The sequence below is a fragment of the Salvelinus sp. IW2-2015 genome, linkage group LG20 (assembly GCF_002910315.2).
Source record: "Salvelinus sp. IW2-2015 linkage group LG20, ASM291031v2, whole genome shotgun sequence".
Classification (NCBI taxonomy): domain Eukaryota; kingdom Metazoa; phylum Chordata; class Actinopteri; order Salmoniformes; family Salmonidae; genus Salvelinus; species Salvelinus sp. IW2-2015.
In genome coordinates this window covers 26,161,543-26,178,559 of record NC_036860.1, presented here as the reverse complement: position 1 = coordinate 26,178,559, position 17,017 = coordinate 26,161,543, and the positions used below count along the sequence as shown (strand labels likewise).

General features: G+C 43.1%; 1 protein-coding gene across 2 annotated transcripts in view; it reads right to left on the bottom strand.

The window, feature by feature from the left end:
• LOC111980267 (protein Jade-1) overlaps nucleotides 1-17,017 on the bottom strand; it is a 143,673-nt gene that overhangs the window by 61,974 nt on the left and 64,682 nt on the right. The window lies entirely within an intron of this gene.

Below are 17,017 nucleotides of genomic sequence, written 5' to 3'. Positions count from 1 at the left end.
CTTATGAGCCAGTCAAGGAATCGTTTGATCAGGGCCCACCAGGGTTCTGGTCAAAAGTAGTGCACTATACAGGGAACAGGGTGCCATTTGGGACCATGGAGTGACATCCTGACATTCCTACAGTAGACAAGTCCTAACAGACCTCCCTGTCCTCTGTTCAATACACAGGCCCTGTGTTGTGTCGGTCTGCCCAGACATGGGGGTATGTCAGCAGCACACAGGGAGCCCTAGGCCAAGGGGGGGGGGGGGGCATAGCTGGAGTCAATCATCAAATGGGGTCAGGGAACGCCACTTGACCCACTGGGAGGGGAGCCCACATGCGTAAACATTTCTGTAAGGATCTCTCTTCCGTTCAATGGACGGAATTAATTGACACGACTAACTGAACTTTTTAACAAAGTATTTACATTTGTTTTCATTGTGATCTGCTTTGGGTTTGTTTGGTTAACACGAGTTGTTGGGGACTAATATATTTTGAATCCTAATCATTAGTATGCTTGTGTGGAATGGGAATATTGCATTCRGAATGGTTTTACACACGCAGCGCTTTACTGATCAACATTGCAAGACTGAGGTCAAATAGGTTCACTTGAATTATTTCCTGGGCCAGACTATTTTTTCCAGCCCAGTTACCACACACATCAACGCTTGATCCCAGAACGGTACACAACCTAGGGTTTTCCAGTCCTATCAGTGCACAAAGAAACAAAAACACACACGGATGGATACACACACACACACACACACACACACACACACTCGCACACTCGCACCTCGTCATCTCCTCCACCTGTACTCAAATCGTGACCTTTGAGTGAGTGGGAAGCGATGTGATGATGACAGATTCGGTCTCTAATCTTAAACAGGTCATATCCTCAACATCACCATGGCTCCTGCCTCACTGCGTCGGAGGGTGGGTAGTGTACAGGCTGTTTACACAGGCACGCTGTGTGTCCCAAAATGGCACCATATTCCTCGCGGTGCTCAGTCAAAAGTGGTGCACAGTATAGGGAATAGGTTGCCATTTGGGACGCAGCAAACACTTTGCTCTCCACACTTCCTCCACTTCCCTGGCCGACACGTCTGATGTAAAACCATGCAAATAGTGTGAGGCCTGAGAAATCCCCCTACAGCTGCCTTACTGCTGCTAGCAGCCCGTTGCCTCCATCACACACACTGTGATTTCCATCTAAAAAACCAAAACAGAAAAATATAAAATGTGAGTGGTTTACATTCGCACGCGGGGGAGAGAATCATTCCATACATTTTCATACAGAGTTGCTGTGTCTTATTACGCAGGTTATCTTTTCATTAGATAACCCCCTTCTACTGTCCCCCCCCCCCAGCTTCAATAACTATAATTAAATCCGCAGGCAGGACCAGCTAGCCTAAAGGTGTTCAGAGCTACAGGAAGTGTGGATTGTCTGAAGTGGTGATCAGAGACTCACTCGTGGAGTTTGCAGAGACGCAGGCTAACCTAATGCTCCTTTTTCTCCATCATTTCCAGCGTAGTGTATCTATGTACAGTGGCTGACTGTAGATGTCTTGTGAAAGTGGAGGGAAARCACAGGGGTGAGGTGAGAGAACGGTGTGTTCTCTCTGGCCAGGGTCACATGTCCTGAACACAGGCTACATAAACAATGAGCGAACGAGAGGGAGGGAGGGGAGAGTACATAGAAAATAGAGACAGACAGTAAGAGAGGACAGAGAGAAAGAGAAGAGGGGGGGAAAGAGTTGTTCTGGGCTGCCAGACTGGGTGGAGTCACAGCGATGTGGGCAGGAGGGCGAGATGACTCAGGTCAACAGAGATTATGAAACAACAAACAACAAATCCAGACAGAACTAACTCTAGACATGAGGGGACAGACAGTAAAATTAGAGGCAAATGTATCCTAGCTACCCATCTTCAGTTAACTGGAAATACGTCTTCAATAAGCTGACTACGAAGGGAGCTGTAGTAACTGTTGTTATTTTGTTGTTGTGCAATCCCTACAAAGGTATCACTGGCAGACAAATGCATGCTGGTCTGGTGTCGCGTGGTCTAGTTCAGCGTTTCCCAACAGTACACTTTTTTTGTTGTTTTGTAGCCCTGAACAAACACACTTCATTCAGCTCATTGAGGGCTTGACGATTAGTGGACAAGTTGAATCAGGTGTGTCTGTCCAGGGTTGCAATAGAAATGTATACCGTTGAAGGTACTCAAGGACCAGGGTTGGGAAACACTGGTCTAGTTGGTAAGAGTGTGGCGCTAGCAACGACAAGATTGTGGGTTCAACTCCCGCAGTGATCACATGTACTGAAATGTATGCCCTCACTGTAAATGTAAGTCACGTAAGGATAAAAGTGTTTGCTAAGTAGCATATATTATACATTAGTATGGACTAAGGCTATCAGAGCTATATCATTGCTATATTATTGACTAAATCCTAGGTTCCAAATTACCATCACTCCTGTCTAAGGAAGGTAATTGCCCAAGACACGAGTGGGGAAACAACAAATATTTGGATATTCCCTCGCTCTCCTTTGAGTCCCGGCTTCACAGCAGAGGCAGCTTTGATCCTTCTTTGCCCTGTGGAATATTTATCTAGAGCGGGGGGAGAGCTGAATTACACAACAAAAGGGCTTCAGACTCTCAGCTCCTCCATACCAAACACCAGTACATGCTTCCCTTCGCGCCACCCCAGACCCAGAGGGGATGTGGCTTTGGGTTTTATTGCACACTGACTGGCCTTGGGGGATCTGGAGTGTGTGTGTGTGTATCTTGCGGCTACTGTACCCTCCGTGCGAGGCTCAGAGAGAGAGAGAGCTACTGTACAAAAGAGGGGCAGTGTGTTAGGAGTGCTAGTGAGTGAAGAGGGAGAACGGGAGATAGAATCAGAGAGGGCTAGTGTGGAGAGAGAAAATAGAGGGGCCGCAGCATCTCAGGCAGCAGACGCACAAAGCAGACCTTTGTGACCCCCTTTGACCACCGCCCCCACTAAGCCAATCAGGTGGCAGACGCGCCAGGCCCGGGGGCCGAGCCTGTCCAGTCACGGCTGGGTCTGGCCGGGGACGAGAAAGTGGGCGAGCATGTTGCCGGGCCAGAGCAGAGAGAGCTCACTCCATCAGCCTGTCTGCAACCCACAGGAACATTTCGGATGTTACACTGTCAGCTCTCATTTTGTCTTCCTACCCCACACAACTACGGCCTTGTTTGGAAAACTTCTAAACTTGCATCCTTCCTTGAGATGATCACTGATGTAGTCAATCCTATCCAAGGATTGGATAGGTTTTCACACAGCGTAGCTTCCACAACTCTTAACCAATGGCATAACAGATCAGCGATTTCTAAAAGGAAACGAATGGCATATTTTAAAACATGTTTGGACAGGGCCTTGGTTCAAACTTCAGGGAGAGAAGTTTCCCCTAACCAGTGATAGAGGGTTTTATATTTATAATGTACAGTACCAGTCAAAAGTTTGGACACACCTACTCATTCAAGGGTTTCTCCTKATTTTTACTATTTTCTACATTGTAGAATTATAGTGAAGACATCAAAACTATGAKATAACACATATGGAATCATGTAGTAACCAAAAGCGCAAAACAAAWCAAAATATATTTTATATTTGAGATTCTTCAAAGTAGCCACCCTTTGCCTTGACAGATTTGCACACTCTTGGCATTCTCTCAACCAGCTTCATGAGGTAGTCACCTGMAATGCATTTCAATTAACAGGTGTGCCTTCTTAAAAAGTTAATTTGTGGAATTTCTTTCCTTCTTAARGCGTTTGAACCAATCAGTTGTGTTGTGACAGGGTAGGGGTGGTATACAGAAGACAGCCCTATTTGGTAATAGCCCAAGTCCATACTATGGCAAGAAAAGCTCAAATAAGCAAAGAGAAACGACAGTACATTACTTTAAGACATGAAAGTTAGTCAATGTGGAAAATTTCAAGAACTTTGAAAGTTTCTTCAAGTGCAGTCGCAAAAACCATCAAGCGCTATGATGAAACTGGCTCTCATGAGGACCGCCACAGGAAAGGAAGTCCCAGAGTTACCTCTAATGAACTGATCCTCTGCAGCAGAGTTACCAACCTCAGAAATTGCAGCCCAAATAAATGATTCACATAGTTCAAGTAACAAACATCAACTTCAACTGTTCAGAGGAGACTGCGTGAAATCAGGCCTTCATTGTCAAATTGCTGCAAAGAAAAAACTACTAAAAGACACCAATAAGAAGAGACTTGCCTTGGCCAAGAAACACGAGCAATGGACATTAGAACGGTGGAAATCTGTCCTTTGGTCTGATGAGTTCAAATTTGACATTTTTGGTTCCTACCGCCATGTCTTTGTGAGAAACAGAGTAGGTGAACAGATGATCTCTGCATGTGTGGTTCCCACCGTGAAGCATGGAGGAGGTGGTGTGATGGTGCTTTGCTGGTGACACTATCTGTGATTTATTTCGAATTCAAGGCACACTTAACCAGCATGTCTACCACAGCATTTTGCAGCGATATGCCATCCCATCTGGTTTGGACTTACTGGGACTATCATTTGTTTTTCAACAGGACAATGACCCAACACAGGGCTATTTGACCAAGAAGGAGAGTGATGGAGTGCTGCATCAGATGACCTGGTCTCCACAATCACCCGACCTCAACCCAATTGAGATGGTTTGAGATGAGTTGGACCGCAGAGTGAAGGAAAAGCAGCCAAGAAGTGCTCAGCATATGTGGTAACTTCTTCAAGACTGTTGGAAAAGCATTCCAGGTGAAGCTGGTTGAGAGAATGCCAAGAGTGTGCAAAGCTGTCATCAAGGCAAAAGATGGCTACTTTGAAGAATCTCAAATATAAAATATATTTTGATTTGTTTAACACTATTTTGGTTACTTCATGATTCCATGTGTGTTATTTCATAGTTTGATGTCGTCTTCACTCTTATTCTACAATGTAGAAAACACWAAAAATAAAAGAAAAACCATGGAATGAGTAGGTGTGTCCAAACTGTTGACTGGTACTGTATGTGATCATCCCCTCATGGTTGTGATTTAGTTTCGGTGTTGGGTAACCTGATCCTAGACGTCTACCTCGAGGGCAGTTCTCAGCACAGTTAGGCCAGCAACCTTCACCAGGGGTGGGATGTGGGTTGAAGACATGAGGAGAGCTAACGTCATGACCAGAAGGTTGCAAGCGTGTCGCCGCGTTTAACAGACAGTAAATGTACTTCACACCACAGCAAGTGCAAAAGGACCACGTCCCAAATGGCACTACGTAGGGAATAGGGTGCCATTTGGGACTCAGACCAAAACACCACCCACTGATTTGTCATCTTCCTGGATAACATGTTTACCCCCCAACACCTCTGATGTGGATGACATTTCTCAGAGAGGGACAGAAACAGCACAGTGCTTTATTCAACCCGGTGGGGGCAGAGACAAGGCCACCAGCAGGCATGGGAACACCGGCTCCTGTTTCTGTTCTGTTTCTGTTCTGTTCTGTTCTGTTTCTGTCAGAGGAAGGAAAAACACAGTAGATCTATCTTAAGCTAGTCATTTACAGGTGCACGTTGGTGTTTGTTAGGAAATAGAAAAAGTGGAGACTCCCACTCACAGTTTTCACCCAAGTGCTAGACAATGTTAAGAGACTGAACTACAACAGCACAACAGTAAATTGAAATGTTGCAGGAAAACACTGTGGGAAATCTCTTCTTCTCTGCATTGGTCTCACAATACACCCCACCCCCCCCCCCCCCATCTCCATCTTTTCATGCCTCTTTCCCAATCTCTAGTGCCAACTCTGCCAGGATGTATGAGGTTTTCCACTGTGCCCACCCCTGCCCCTCATCCTCAGATGACCCCATTCCCACCCCCACCTACATCCACAGAGCAGCCAACCGGAACAATCAGGCCAGGCTTCCACAGGGCTTCCTACCCCGGAGTGCCAAAGGCAGGGGCACCCATGTCTGGGACTGGCTTAGATGTCTGTGTGTGTGTGTGTGTGTGTGTGTGTGTGTGTGTGGTGTGTGTGTGTGTGTGTGTGGTGTGTGTGTGTTTCTGGTGCAAGGTCAGCTGTTGTTCACCCGCACCCGCCTGCAATTGCTGATAACCCATCTGCAACCACCCAACTATATGTGATGAAGTGAAAATCTGAGGCCCGCACCCGACCCTAACCTGCAAATATAGAAAATGCGTTGTCGGCAAAAAAAAAAAAAATTGACAGAGGGTGCCTGATGTAGATACGTTTCTTCATTATAATTTCAGACATTTTGGTAGGCTATTTGTTAGTCAACATGTCTATAATGAGATACAGGTAGCTTCTCCTTTGTCATTGCACGTTGCCCTAGATGACTAAATAAACACTTACGTCAACAGAATGATGTAATAGAGCGATAGAATGAATGCTTCAATCCAGTTGACATCGGTGAAGTTCTCTCTCATCTTTCACGGGAAAAAAGACYCTTAGGTATTGGGGAGAAAATACAATAAAGCAAAAAAACMGGAAAGATTTTCTGTGGAAAATGTCTAAATGACATTAGTTTGACCGGTTGTAAGGAAAAATATGTCAAAACGACCCAACGTGTTTTGATAAGATTTCAGTCCGGTTTCGATGCATATTTTATGTGCTTGAAATATGATCGGCTTTTATGATGAAGACAGCACCTCTACAGATGATATCTAACTGAGCAAGCAGAAAGAAATCAATTATATTTCTCCACTTCTGTTCCAAAGTCCACATTTTTCCTACATTTGGTGTGAATGCTTCATTCTGCAGGAGTTACTATTAAGGCTATAGCTTATTCGTCGCAAGGGACTAATACTACCAGAGAACATTGGTTATGTACAGTGGCAAGAAAAAGTATGTGAACCCTTTGAAAATACCTGGATTTCTGCATAAATTGCAATTATACGTTTTTTCTTGCCACTGTACATACACAAGCAATTATACGTTTTTTCATATCTTCATTGAACACACCGTGTAAACATTCACAGTGCAGGGTGGGGGYAAAATATGTGAACCCTTGGATTTAATAACTGGTTGACCCTCCTTTGGCAGCAATAACCTCAACCAAACGCTTTCTGTAGTTGCGGATCAGACCTGCACAACGGTCAGGAGGAATTTTTGACCATTCCTCTTTACAAAACTGTTCCAGTTCAGCAATATTCTTGGGATGTCTGGTGTGAACTGCTCTTGAGGTCATGCCACAGCATCTCAAATCGGGTAGAGGTCAGGACTCTGACTGGGCCACTCCAGAAGGCGTATTATCTTCTGTTCAAGCCATTCTGTTGTTGATTTACTTCTGTGTTGTTGTCCTGTTGAGTCACCCAACATCTGTTGAGCTTCAATTGGCGGACGGATAGTCTAACATTCTCCTGCAAAATGTCTTGATAAACTTGGGAATTAATTTTTCCGTTAATGATAGCTAGCTGTCCAGGCCCTGATACAGCAAAGCAGCTCCAAACCATGATACTCCCTCCACCATACATTACAGTTAGGATGAGGTTTTGATGTTGGTGTGCTGTGCCTTTCCCCCCCTCGACACAGTGTTATGTGTTCCTTCTAAGCAACAACTGTAGTTTCATTTGTCCACAGAATTTGCCAGAAGCACTGTGGAAAAACCAGGTGCACTTCTGCAAACTTCAGATGTGCAGCAATGACGTTTTTTTGGCCAGCAGTGGCTTCTTCCGTGGTGTCCTCCCATGAACACCATTCTTGTTTAGTGTTTTAGGTATTGTAGACTTGTCAGAGATGTTAGCATGTTCCAGAGATGTATGTAAGTCTTTAGCTGACACTCTAGGATTCTTAACATCATTGAGCATTCTGCGCTGTGCTCTTGCAATCATCTTAGCAGGATGGCCTCTCCTAGTGAGAGTAGCAATAGTGCTGAACTTTCTCCATTTATAGACAATTTGTCTTACCGTGGACTTTCTTTTAGAAATACTTTTGTAACCCTTTCCAGCTTTATGCAAGGCAACAATTCTTAATCTTAGGTCTTCTGAGACCTATTTTGTTCAAGGCATGGTTCACATCAGGTAATGCTTCTTTTTTTGTGAGGGTTTTTAATAGGGCATGGCAGCTCTAACCAACATCTCCAATCTCATCTCATTGATTGGACTCCAGGTTAGCGGACTCCTGACTCCAATTGACTCCAAGTCATTAAAGGTTCACATACTTTTTCCAACCTACACTGTGAATGTTTAAATGATGTATTCAATATAGACAAAGAAAATACAATAATTTGTGTGTTATTAGTTTAAGAGCACTATGTTTGACTATTGTTGTGAATTGGATGAAGATCAGATCAAAATTGATGACCAATTTATGCAGAAATCCAGGTAACTCCAAAGGGTTCACATCATTTTTCTTGACACTATTTATTACCCCAGAATGTACGCTCAAATTTTTTTATGATGCATTTGGCGATGTTCAATTAATTTGCAGAAAGCGTATAAATGAAAGCATTCACTGTGAAAGTTGATACATGTAGGCACTTCATACAATGCCTTCTGAAAGTATTTAGACTCCTTGACCTTTTCCACATTTTGTTACGTTACAACAAATCCTCAATCTAAACACAATACCCCATAATGACAAGGTGAAATGTATTAAAAATTCTAAACAGAAATGCCTTATTTACATAAGTATTCAGACCCTTTGCTATGAGACTCGAAATTGAGCTCAGGTGCGACCTGTTTCCATTGCTCATCCTTGAGATGTTTCTACAACTTGATTGTAGTCCACCAGTGGTAAATGCAATGGATTGGACATGGTTTGAAAAGGCACCCACCTGCCTGTCTATATAAAGTACCCACAATTGACAGTGCATCCTAGAGCTGGCAGCCCGGCCAAAATTAGCAATCAGGGGAGAAGGGCCTTGGTCAGGGAGGTGACCAAGAACCCAATGGTCACTCTGACAGAGCTCTAGAGTTCCTCTGTGGAGATGGGAGAACATTCCAGAAGGAAAATCCTCTCTGCAGCACTCTACCAATCAGGCCTTTATGGTAGAATGGCCAGACTGAAGCTAATCCTCAGTAAAAGGCACCTAAAGAACTCTCAGASCATGAGAAACAAGATTCTCTGTTCTGGTTTCACCAAAACAGTCTCCGAATGTCCTTGAGTGGCAGGACCAGAGCCCGGACTTGATCCCGATCGAACATCTCTGGAGAGACCTGAAAATAGCTGTGCAGCAACGCTCCCCATCCAACCTGACAGAGCTTGAGAGGATCTGCAGAGAAGAATAGGATAAACTCCCCAAATACAGGTGTGCCAAGCTTGTAGCGTCATACCCAAGAAGACTTGAGGCTGTAATCGCTGCCAAAGGTGCTTCAACAAAGTACTGAGTAAAGGGTCTGATACTTATGTAAATGTAATAGTTTTTTAAATTTAAATTAAATGAATTTAAATTTTTAACTTTGCAAAAATATCTACAAGCCTGTTTTTGCTTTGTCATTATGGGGTATTGTTTGTCGATTGAGGAATATTTTTCATTTAATTTTTGAATAAGGCTATAACGTAACAAAATGTGGAAAAAGTCAAGGGGTCTGAATAATTTCCGAATGCACTACGCGCAGCCCTTCGTTCAATTTACCGAATCAGTTAGTTTTCTTGCTCAAACCGCGAGTAACACCTGTAAAACTCAGACATTTTCTCAAAACACAGAGATGTAGAGTCGCACGGGACTAGTATCATCATAGGACTTTAGTTACCCAAAAACAGTAGTTTATTCTGGTTAGTCAATGTCCAGATTTTAGTTTACTTTTAACCCATCTAAAACAGCAGGCTACAGTCCCCTTGACATGCCATAGCCCTATTCAAAATCCTGTCGAATTGGGATAGAGTCTCATAAATCATCACATCATCTATCCCACTGCTATCATCCTCTTACCACCAACAAATATTTCTCAGACATTACTTTTCTGTCCCTCCCTTCTCTTTATTTTCAACTCACCTTTCGCAGCTTTTGTCTTATTGAATTAAACTTCGACAAATCTCATTTTTGCCTCCGCAGATTGACATGAACTTTTTCTGCCCTTCCCAAAAGCATTATCTGTACAGTTAAACCCTAAAAATGTAGGCTTATGCAGTAATACCAGATAGCCAAAAATAAAATAAAATCCTCAATGTAGCCTATATAAAAATTGCACAATTATACATTAAGGAATTTAAGGTTTTGTTTCTCTTTATTCAACCCGCCCGTCTGTGTCTGTGTGTCTGTGTTTTTTTAACTAGCCGCAACATTGACCTGACCTATGCAGGAGAGGAAGAGAATTATTAGAGACGGAAGACCTAGACAGACAGAGAAACTGAAATCATCAGAAAGATACTGTGATGCATCAGCATCTTCCCCCAGCAGAGTAAAGTCCCCGCCGAGATAGACAAACGGCACAGTGTTTAATGCGAGTCATAGCAACCCTCTCAGTCAGATATGACTTTAAAATGTTCCAGTGACAAAATGGATGAAAGCCCTAGACCCATAGGGCTCTGGTCAACTGTAGTGCAGTATGTAGGGAGTAGGGTGCCATTTGGGAATCATACCGCTAGTGAAATAGCTTGCACTGATAACAGAATGAATTTAGGGGGTCAAGAGGAATTTGTAATTTCATTCATTCTTTGAGGAACCGGGAAATGTAAAAAATAAAAAAATAAAAAAATGACTCTGCACTTTAGATGTTATTGCTGGATAGTCACTTTGAGAACACAAACAATTTAGCCTCTCTCACAATGACAACTAGCCTAAACCGAATCAGAATGTGGGGATCATTTTTTATTTTAATCAAGCACTAGACAAAAGCAGATAACAACAGTGTCTCTTTCTCCGAAGTCGTCAGGCGTGGCACACAGAGGGTTAACCGGAGCCCCGACTGAGTCTTTTTGTGTGCTGCCATTTTGTGATTCCTTCAGATGCCAATGCGGTCTGCCCAGGAATGCCAAGCGTGTTGTCATGGATATGGCTGAGCCTTATTAAGAGCCATATTCCTGTGCCTCCTTACTACAGAGTCACTCACAACAAGAAGAATCAGTCTAGCCGGCTAGGGTTTTACGTTTTACTGCGCTTCCTACTAGCCTTTTTTCTGTTTTCGTCCCCATTTGTTTTCTCTTCTTCTTCCCAAAACTCTGGCAGTTACCCTACACAGAAAAACACTAAATCGCAAGCCCCCTTCCCACTCCCACCCCCCCAAAAAAGGCACATAATAATCCCGCTTGGGGGGTTTTGAAGGGTGGAGTGGGGTAGGGGGAAAAGTGATTTGTGTTAGGGGCTTGGGGAATGTTTTCATTCACATTTTCCACTGAGTCAGTTGCGAGCCAGGAGACAGGGAAGGGAAGGCTGAGAGGCTGCTGCCCAGAGCAGGACTGGCACCGCGCCAGGACCTTACTTCAGGTCTCACAGCTCCCTCAGTGTTTGCATCCACCTCCTCCCTTTTGTCCCCCCCCCCCCTCCTTTTTTGTTGCTAAAACACTGCAGTGTGAAGAAATTCAGCAGAGAGCTAGCTTCCCTATCTGTCCCCTTGATTAGGAAGCTAAAGAGGGGAGTGCCAGGCAAGCAGGCAGGGAAGCGTCGAGCTAGCTGCTAAACAGGCTACACGTATGCTAACAGTCAGGCTGCTAGCTAGCTAGCGCTTAACGGCAGGTTAGTATGTGTTGAAGACACCAACCCTCTAGAGGAAGAACGAATACCTCTTTACATAAACGATTATGCAACATCAGTCCGCAAGAGAAGTGAGAAAGASGGAGAGAAAGATGGAGCGAGGGAGAGAGAGAGAGAAAGGGGAAACGCCTCCATTGTTTTCTGCCAGTTTCAAATCCTTATTGCAGGACACACATACATTTCTGTGTACAGCAGCTGTACAGCTAATTTATATATTTTCCACCATTCATATTCAATCAAACAGGTGGAAGAAAATAAGGGAATGCAAGGCGTTGGAAAACATGTTGAAAGTGGTTTTATCTATCAGCACTGCATGATCTGTGTGTGTGTGTGTGTGTGTGTGTGTGTGTACAGGGTGTTTATGAAAATGAAAGTGTGTCAGTACTTATGTACCACAAGTTTCTATTCAATGCACCTGCACATTTGCGTGTAGTTGTCTAGTGATAGCAAGAGAAAGCAAGCTATTGCTCATGTTCTGAGAGCCCGAGTCCTCATTACATGTATGGACTGTATTCACAAATTGGTGTGTGTGTGTGTGTGTGTGTGTGTGTGTGTGTGTGTGTGTGTGTGTGTATGCATGTGTGTGCACGCGCCTGCCTGTTCGTATAAGTGATTAGGCTACATGTTACAGCTTCCTGGTAGAGATGGTAATCTAACAAAGAAAGACCAGTTCTCAGAAAGCTGTTTTCCCATTATTGCTATTTTCCAGGTAAAGCACCATAAAAACAGCCAGGCAGGCATTGCATTCATCCACCAGTCTCCATCATAAATCATCTCCACACACGCAGAAAGTTGATGAAAATGTATGGCATAAAGAGTGGAGTTATTGAATTGGGCCGTGTACAAAAGTACTGCAACCTGGAATTTTCTACCGCTTGAGTACTGGCACCTCATATAGAATATTGGTTAAAAAAAATACAGGCACTCAAAATGAGTACCGGGCCCCTATGTACCCTGGTCAAAAGTACAGCACTATAAAGGGAATAAGGTAACATTTGGGAGCATCTTGAACCAGTGGAGATTCTCTCAATAATGCTTAAGGCCCCGGGTTTAGCTGGAGAGAAAAGTATTTCTCAGTCGGTGCTGGAAAACATATGGCGTTGGTGAATATTAACTAAGAAGGAGCGCTAAATATGCTGAGCTCTTTTCATTTCGTCATAGTAAAGGGCCTTTGCATGGGACTTTCTGGTGGGAATATCTAAACTCGCAAGAGGCTGTCCTCCTTAATTGCGTCATTGTGAACACGTTAACAACTGGTCAAATCCCTCGGGGAGCACAGGTGGTGAGGACTGAGGAGATGTGTTGACGTTTAAACTGCCATTTCTTTTTTCTCGCTTTTCCGTTAAAACAATAAGAACATTTCATAAAATTCCATGTGAATTTACAATGCAGCTGTGCTGCTGCCAGAAACAGTTTGGGTCTCACGGTGTCCCTTTCAGATGGTTAAGCATTGTACCTTTACTACCATTACAGTACCTCAAGTCCATTTCAGATGGTGAAGCATTGCACCTGTACTACCATTACAGTACCTCAAGTCCATTTCAGATGGTGAAGCATTGCACCTGTACTACCATTACAGTACCTCAATTCCACCTCGCAAAGTTTGCATTTCCTTCTCATTTAACTTTTCAAAGTATTACCATACAGGACTTTGCTGCTGTCACTTGCCTTTCTCTGCCATTTCTCCAACTTTTAATGGATAGTGACGAAGTGGTGGAGAGTCGACTCCAAAATAATTGATTCCTCGACTCCTTGCACGTCGACTCCCGGTGTCGACTTCCATTTATGAGTGTCAAAAGTTGATTCCACTAGGAATCGACTATTTTTGGAACGGAGGAGACTGATGAGTTGCCATACTTCCGAGACCGAACACTTGTATCTTTCATAGTGAGCTAGCGAGGGACGGAGAGGGGAGGGGCACAGTAGAGGCAGGTGGGCCACCAGGCAGACATTCAGAACAGTGCACTAGGCCTATCTATCGGCAATCATAAGCTGTATCTCGCAATGTCTTGGCTTGCAATGCCTCGCAACTTCAGTTAAGCAGGGCCCATCATCAATGAATAGGCTAGGATATTCTACAGACCGAAGACTGAACACACACTGGCATCATTAGCGAAGAGAAAGAGCTGGGGTATAATCATTAGTCCAAACAGTTGCAAAACTAGAATGATTTGCAACTAAAACGTGAGTTTCTACTGGACAAATTCAGAATCAGTGTAATGAATACACRACAAGCGAGCCAGCGCAAGGGAGAGAGGGGGCAGGCAGAAAAAAATGTGGTGCGCATACAATGCCTTCAGAAAGTATTCACCCCCCTTGACTTTGTCAACGTGTGTCAAAGCAGAGTTTTGTTTTCAGAAATGTTTACAAATTAATAAGAAATTAAAAGCTGAAATGTCTTGAATCAATAAGTATTCAACACCTTTGTTTTACCAAACCTAAATATGTTCAGGAGTAAAAAWGGGTTAACAAGTCACATAATAAGTTGCATGGACTCACTCTGTGTGAKATAATAGTGGTTAAGATGATTTTTGAATGACTACCCGATCTCTGAACCCCACACATACAATTATCTGTAAGGTCCCTCAGTCAAGTAGTGAGTTTCACGCAAAGATTCAACCACAAAGACCAGGGAGGTTTTCCAATGCCTRGCAAAGAAGGGCACCTATTGGTAGATGGGTAAAAATCAAAAGCAGCATACACTGAATATCCCTTAGAGCATGGTGAAGTTATTAATTACAATTTGGATGGTGTATTAATACACCAAGTCACTACAAAGACAAGTGTTCTTCCAAACTCAGTTGCCGGAGAGGAAGGAAACCGCTCAGGGATTTCACCATGAGGCCAATGGTGATTTTAAAACAGTTACAGAGTTTAATGGCTGTGATAGGAGAAAACTGAGGATGGATCAACAACATTGTAGTTACTCCACAATACTAGCCTACATGACAGAGTGAAAAGAAGGAAGTCTGTACAGAATAAAATATATTCTGAAACATGCATCCTGTTTGCAATAAGGAAAGTAACACAGCAAAAAATGTGGCAAAGAATTTTACTTTTTGTCCTGAAAACAAAGCATTATGTTTGGGGCAAATCCAACARAACACTGAGTACCACTCTTCATTTAGTATTTTCAAGCATGGTGGTGGCTGCATCATGTTATGGATATGCTCGTCATCGGCAAGGACTATGGAGTTTTTTAGGATAAAAAGAAACGGAATAGAGCTAAGCACAGGCAAAATCCTAGAGGAACACCTGGTTCAGTTTGCTTTCCAACAGTGGGAGACAAATTCACCTTTCAGCAGGTCAATAACCTAAAACACAAGGCCAAACATACATTGGAGTTGCTTACCAAGACGACATTGAATGTTCCTAGGTGGCCCAATTACAGTTCGGACTTAAAATCAGCTTGAAAATATATGGCAAGACTTGAAAATGATTGTCTAGCATTGAGCTTGAAGAGTTACAAAATAATACATTTTTAATAAATGTTTAAATGTTGTACAATCTAGGTGTGCAAAGCTTTTAGAGACTTACCCAAAAAGACACACCGCTGTAAACGCTGCCAAAGGTGATTCTACCATGTATTGAATACTTATCAAGATTAGGGCTTTATTTTTCATAAAATCTGAAGATTTAAAAAAAAACTAATTCTACTTTGTCATTTTAGTATGTTGTGTAGATAAAAAAAAGTATACATTTTAATCCCAATTTGTAACACAACCAAACGCGGAAAAGGTCAAGGGGTGTGAATACTTTCGTTACCCCCCCCCACACTGCCCATAACACAGCGGTCAGAAGCAAGCATGGCGGAGCAGGTGGTCACAGACCTAACTGTGTCATCTGATCTGCCACGTTTCCAACTGCCTTAACAAACCAGATTCATAGAAATGGATGATAAGTTATTCAGTATAATGATACAGTAGAGCACACTGTAGCAGCATGACCCCTTTCTAGACCTGGGTTCAAATACTGCTGGAAATCATTTACAATACTTTATCTCAGTGCTTGATTGAGCTTGCCTGGCTTAATGGACTGATAGAATAATCCCAAAACTGCAACCCCTGCCAATCTGGCAGTCCAGGTAGGCAAGAGCAAAATGTAAGTATTTGAAAGATTTTAAATTGTATTTGAACCCAGGTCTGCCCCTCTCCTCACTGCTTTCTCTATTAGCCTCTCATCTCATGAGCTGCCTGGGGTTCAGTCACAGTCAGACGTTCTCAATACCCCACTTATAATGGGGCACAGTAACTAACCCACATGCAGTGTCGTCACGTTGCTTGGTATGTGTTTTTGGTTCCCCCACCCTAACCTCTTCCTATGCAGCTGTGGCACAGCACTCTGTAGCGCGTGAACGCGCACGCACGCACGCCACTCTGCAATACAGTAAAGTGCTAACCGACACCTGGCCTGGCCTGTAGTAAGAGGGGTTGGGGTGGAGGGGGGTCCCACCAGCAGTCTCTGCCCCCTCTTCCTGCATTCCTCTCCCTGTCTGAGACACTTCCAGGCAGCCAGCCCACCAGCATCCAGCCAGCCCACCACACCGGTTTAAAATGTGTTGTTTTGGGGGTTCAGTAACTGAACCCTTTGAGATTAACAAAAAGACCTTACTCGGTGCAGAAGTACTTTTCTATTTTGAGGATCTAGGCTACGGTACTGTATGAACAATAGTGCTGAGCAATTAGTGCTGTTTGAGGTCAGTTCGTTTTCAGTTCGATGATGGAAAAAAATTATCATGGTTTTCGATTTAGATTATCTTTTTTTTTTTTTACATTAAATGCACTATGCATTATGTGGGATGAATGCTGTAACAGAATAAAACAATTAATACAAGCCCTTACTGCTTATCACTTATTAAAGCTGCAATATGTAACTTTAGTGACCTGACCAAATTTACATAGAAATGTGAGTTATAGATATGTCGGTCATTGAAACAAAGTCTAAGGAGCTGTATATCTGTTCTATGTGCATTAGCTTCAAACAGCTGAAAATACAATATTTTTGATTATGGAAAAGATATTTCACAGCGGTTTAGATGGTACAATGATTCTCTACACTATACTTGCTTCCTTTGTCACAAACTGAATTTTAGCAACCAGGAAATGGCAGATCGATTTCTGCATAGCCATCTTAAACAATTTATTCACATTACTTTAACATATTTCAGTTCTGTATACAACATTTGTTTTATTTGATGACTTAACTATAGAGCTGCTTCCTATGCGGTCTGACAAAATCACWATTTTTGTAGTTCAAAGTAAAAGCATACTTTTATGACTGCTGAATACCAACTATCAATCACTTAGATCATGTTTTTCAGGAAGAGATACTGTAACTTGCGAAGCAACAGCTCTCTATCCCTCTCAATCGCACTTCTTCTGTCTCTCTCCTT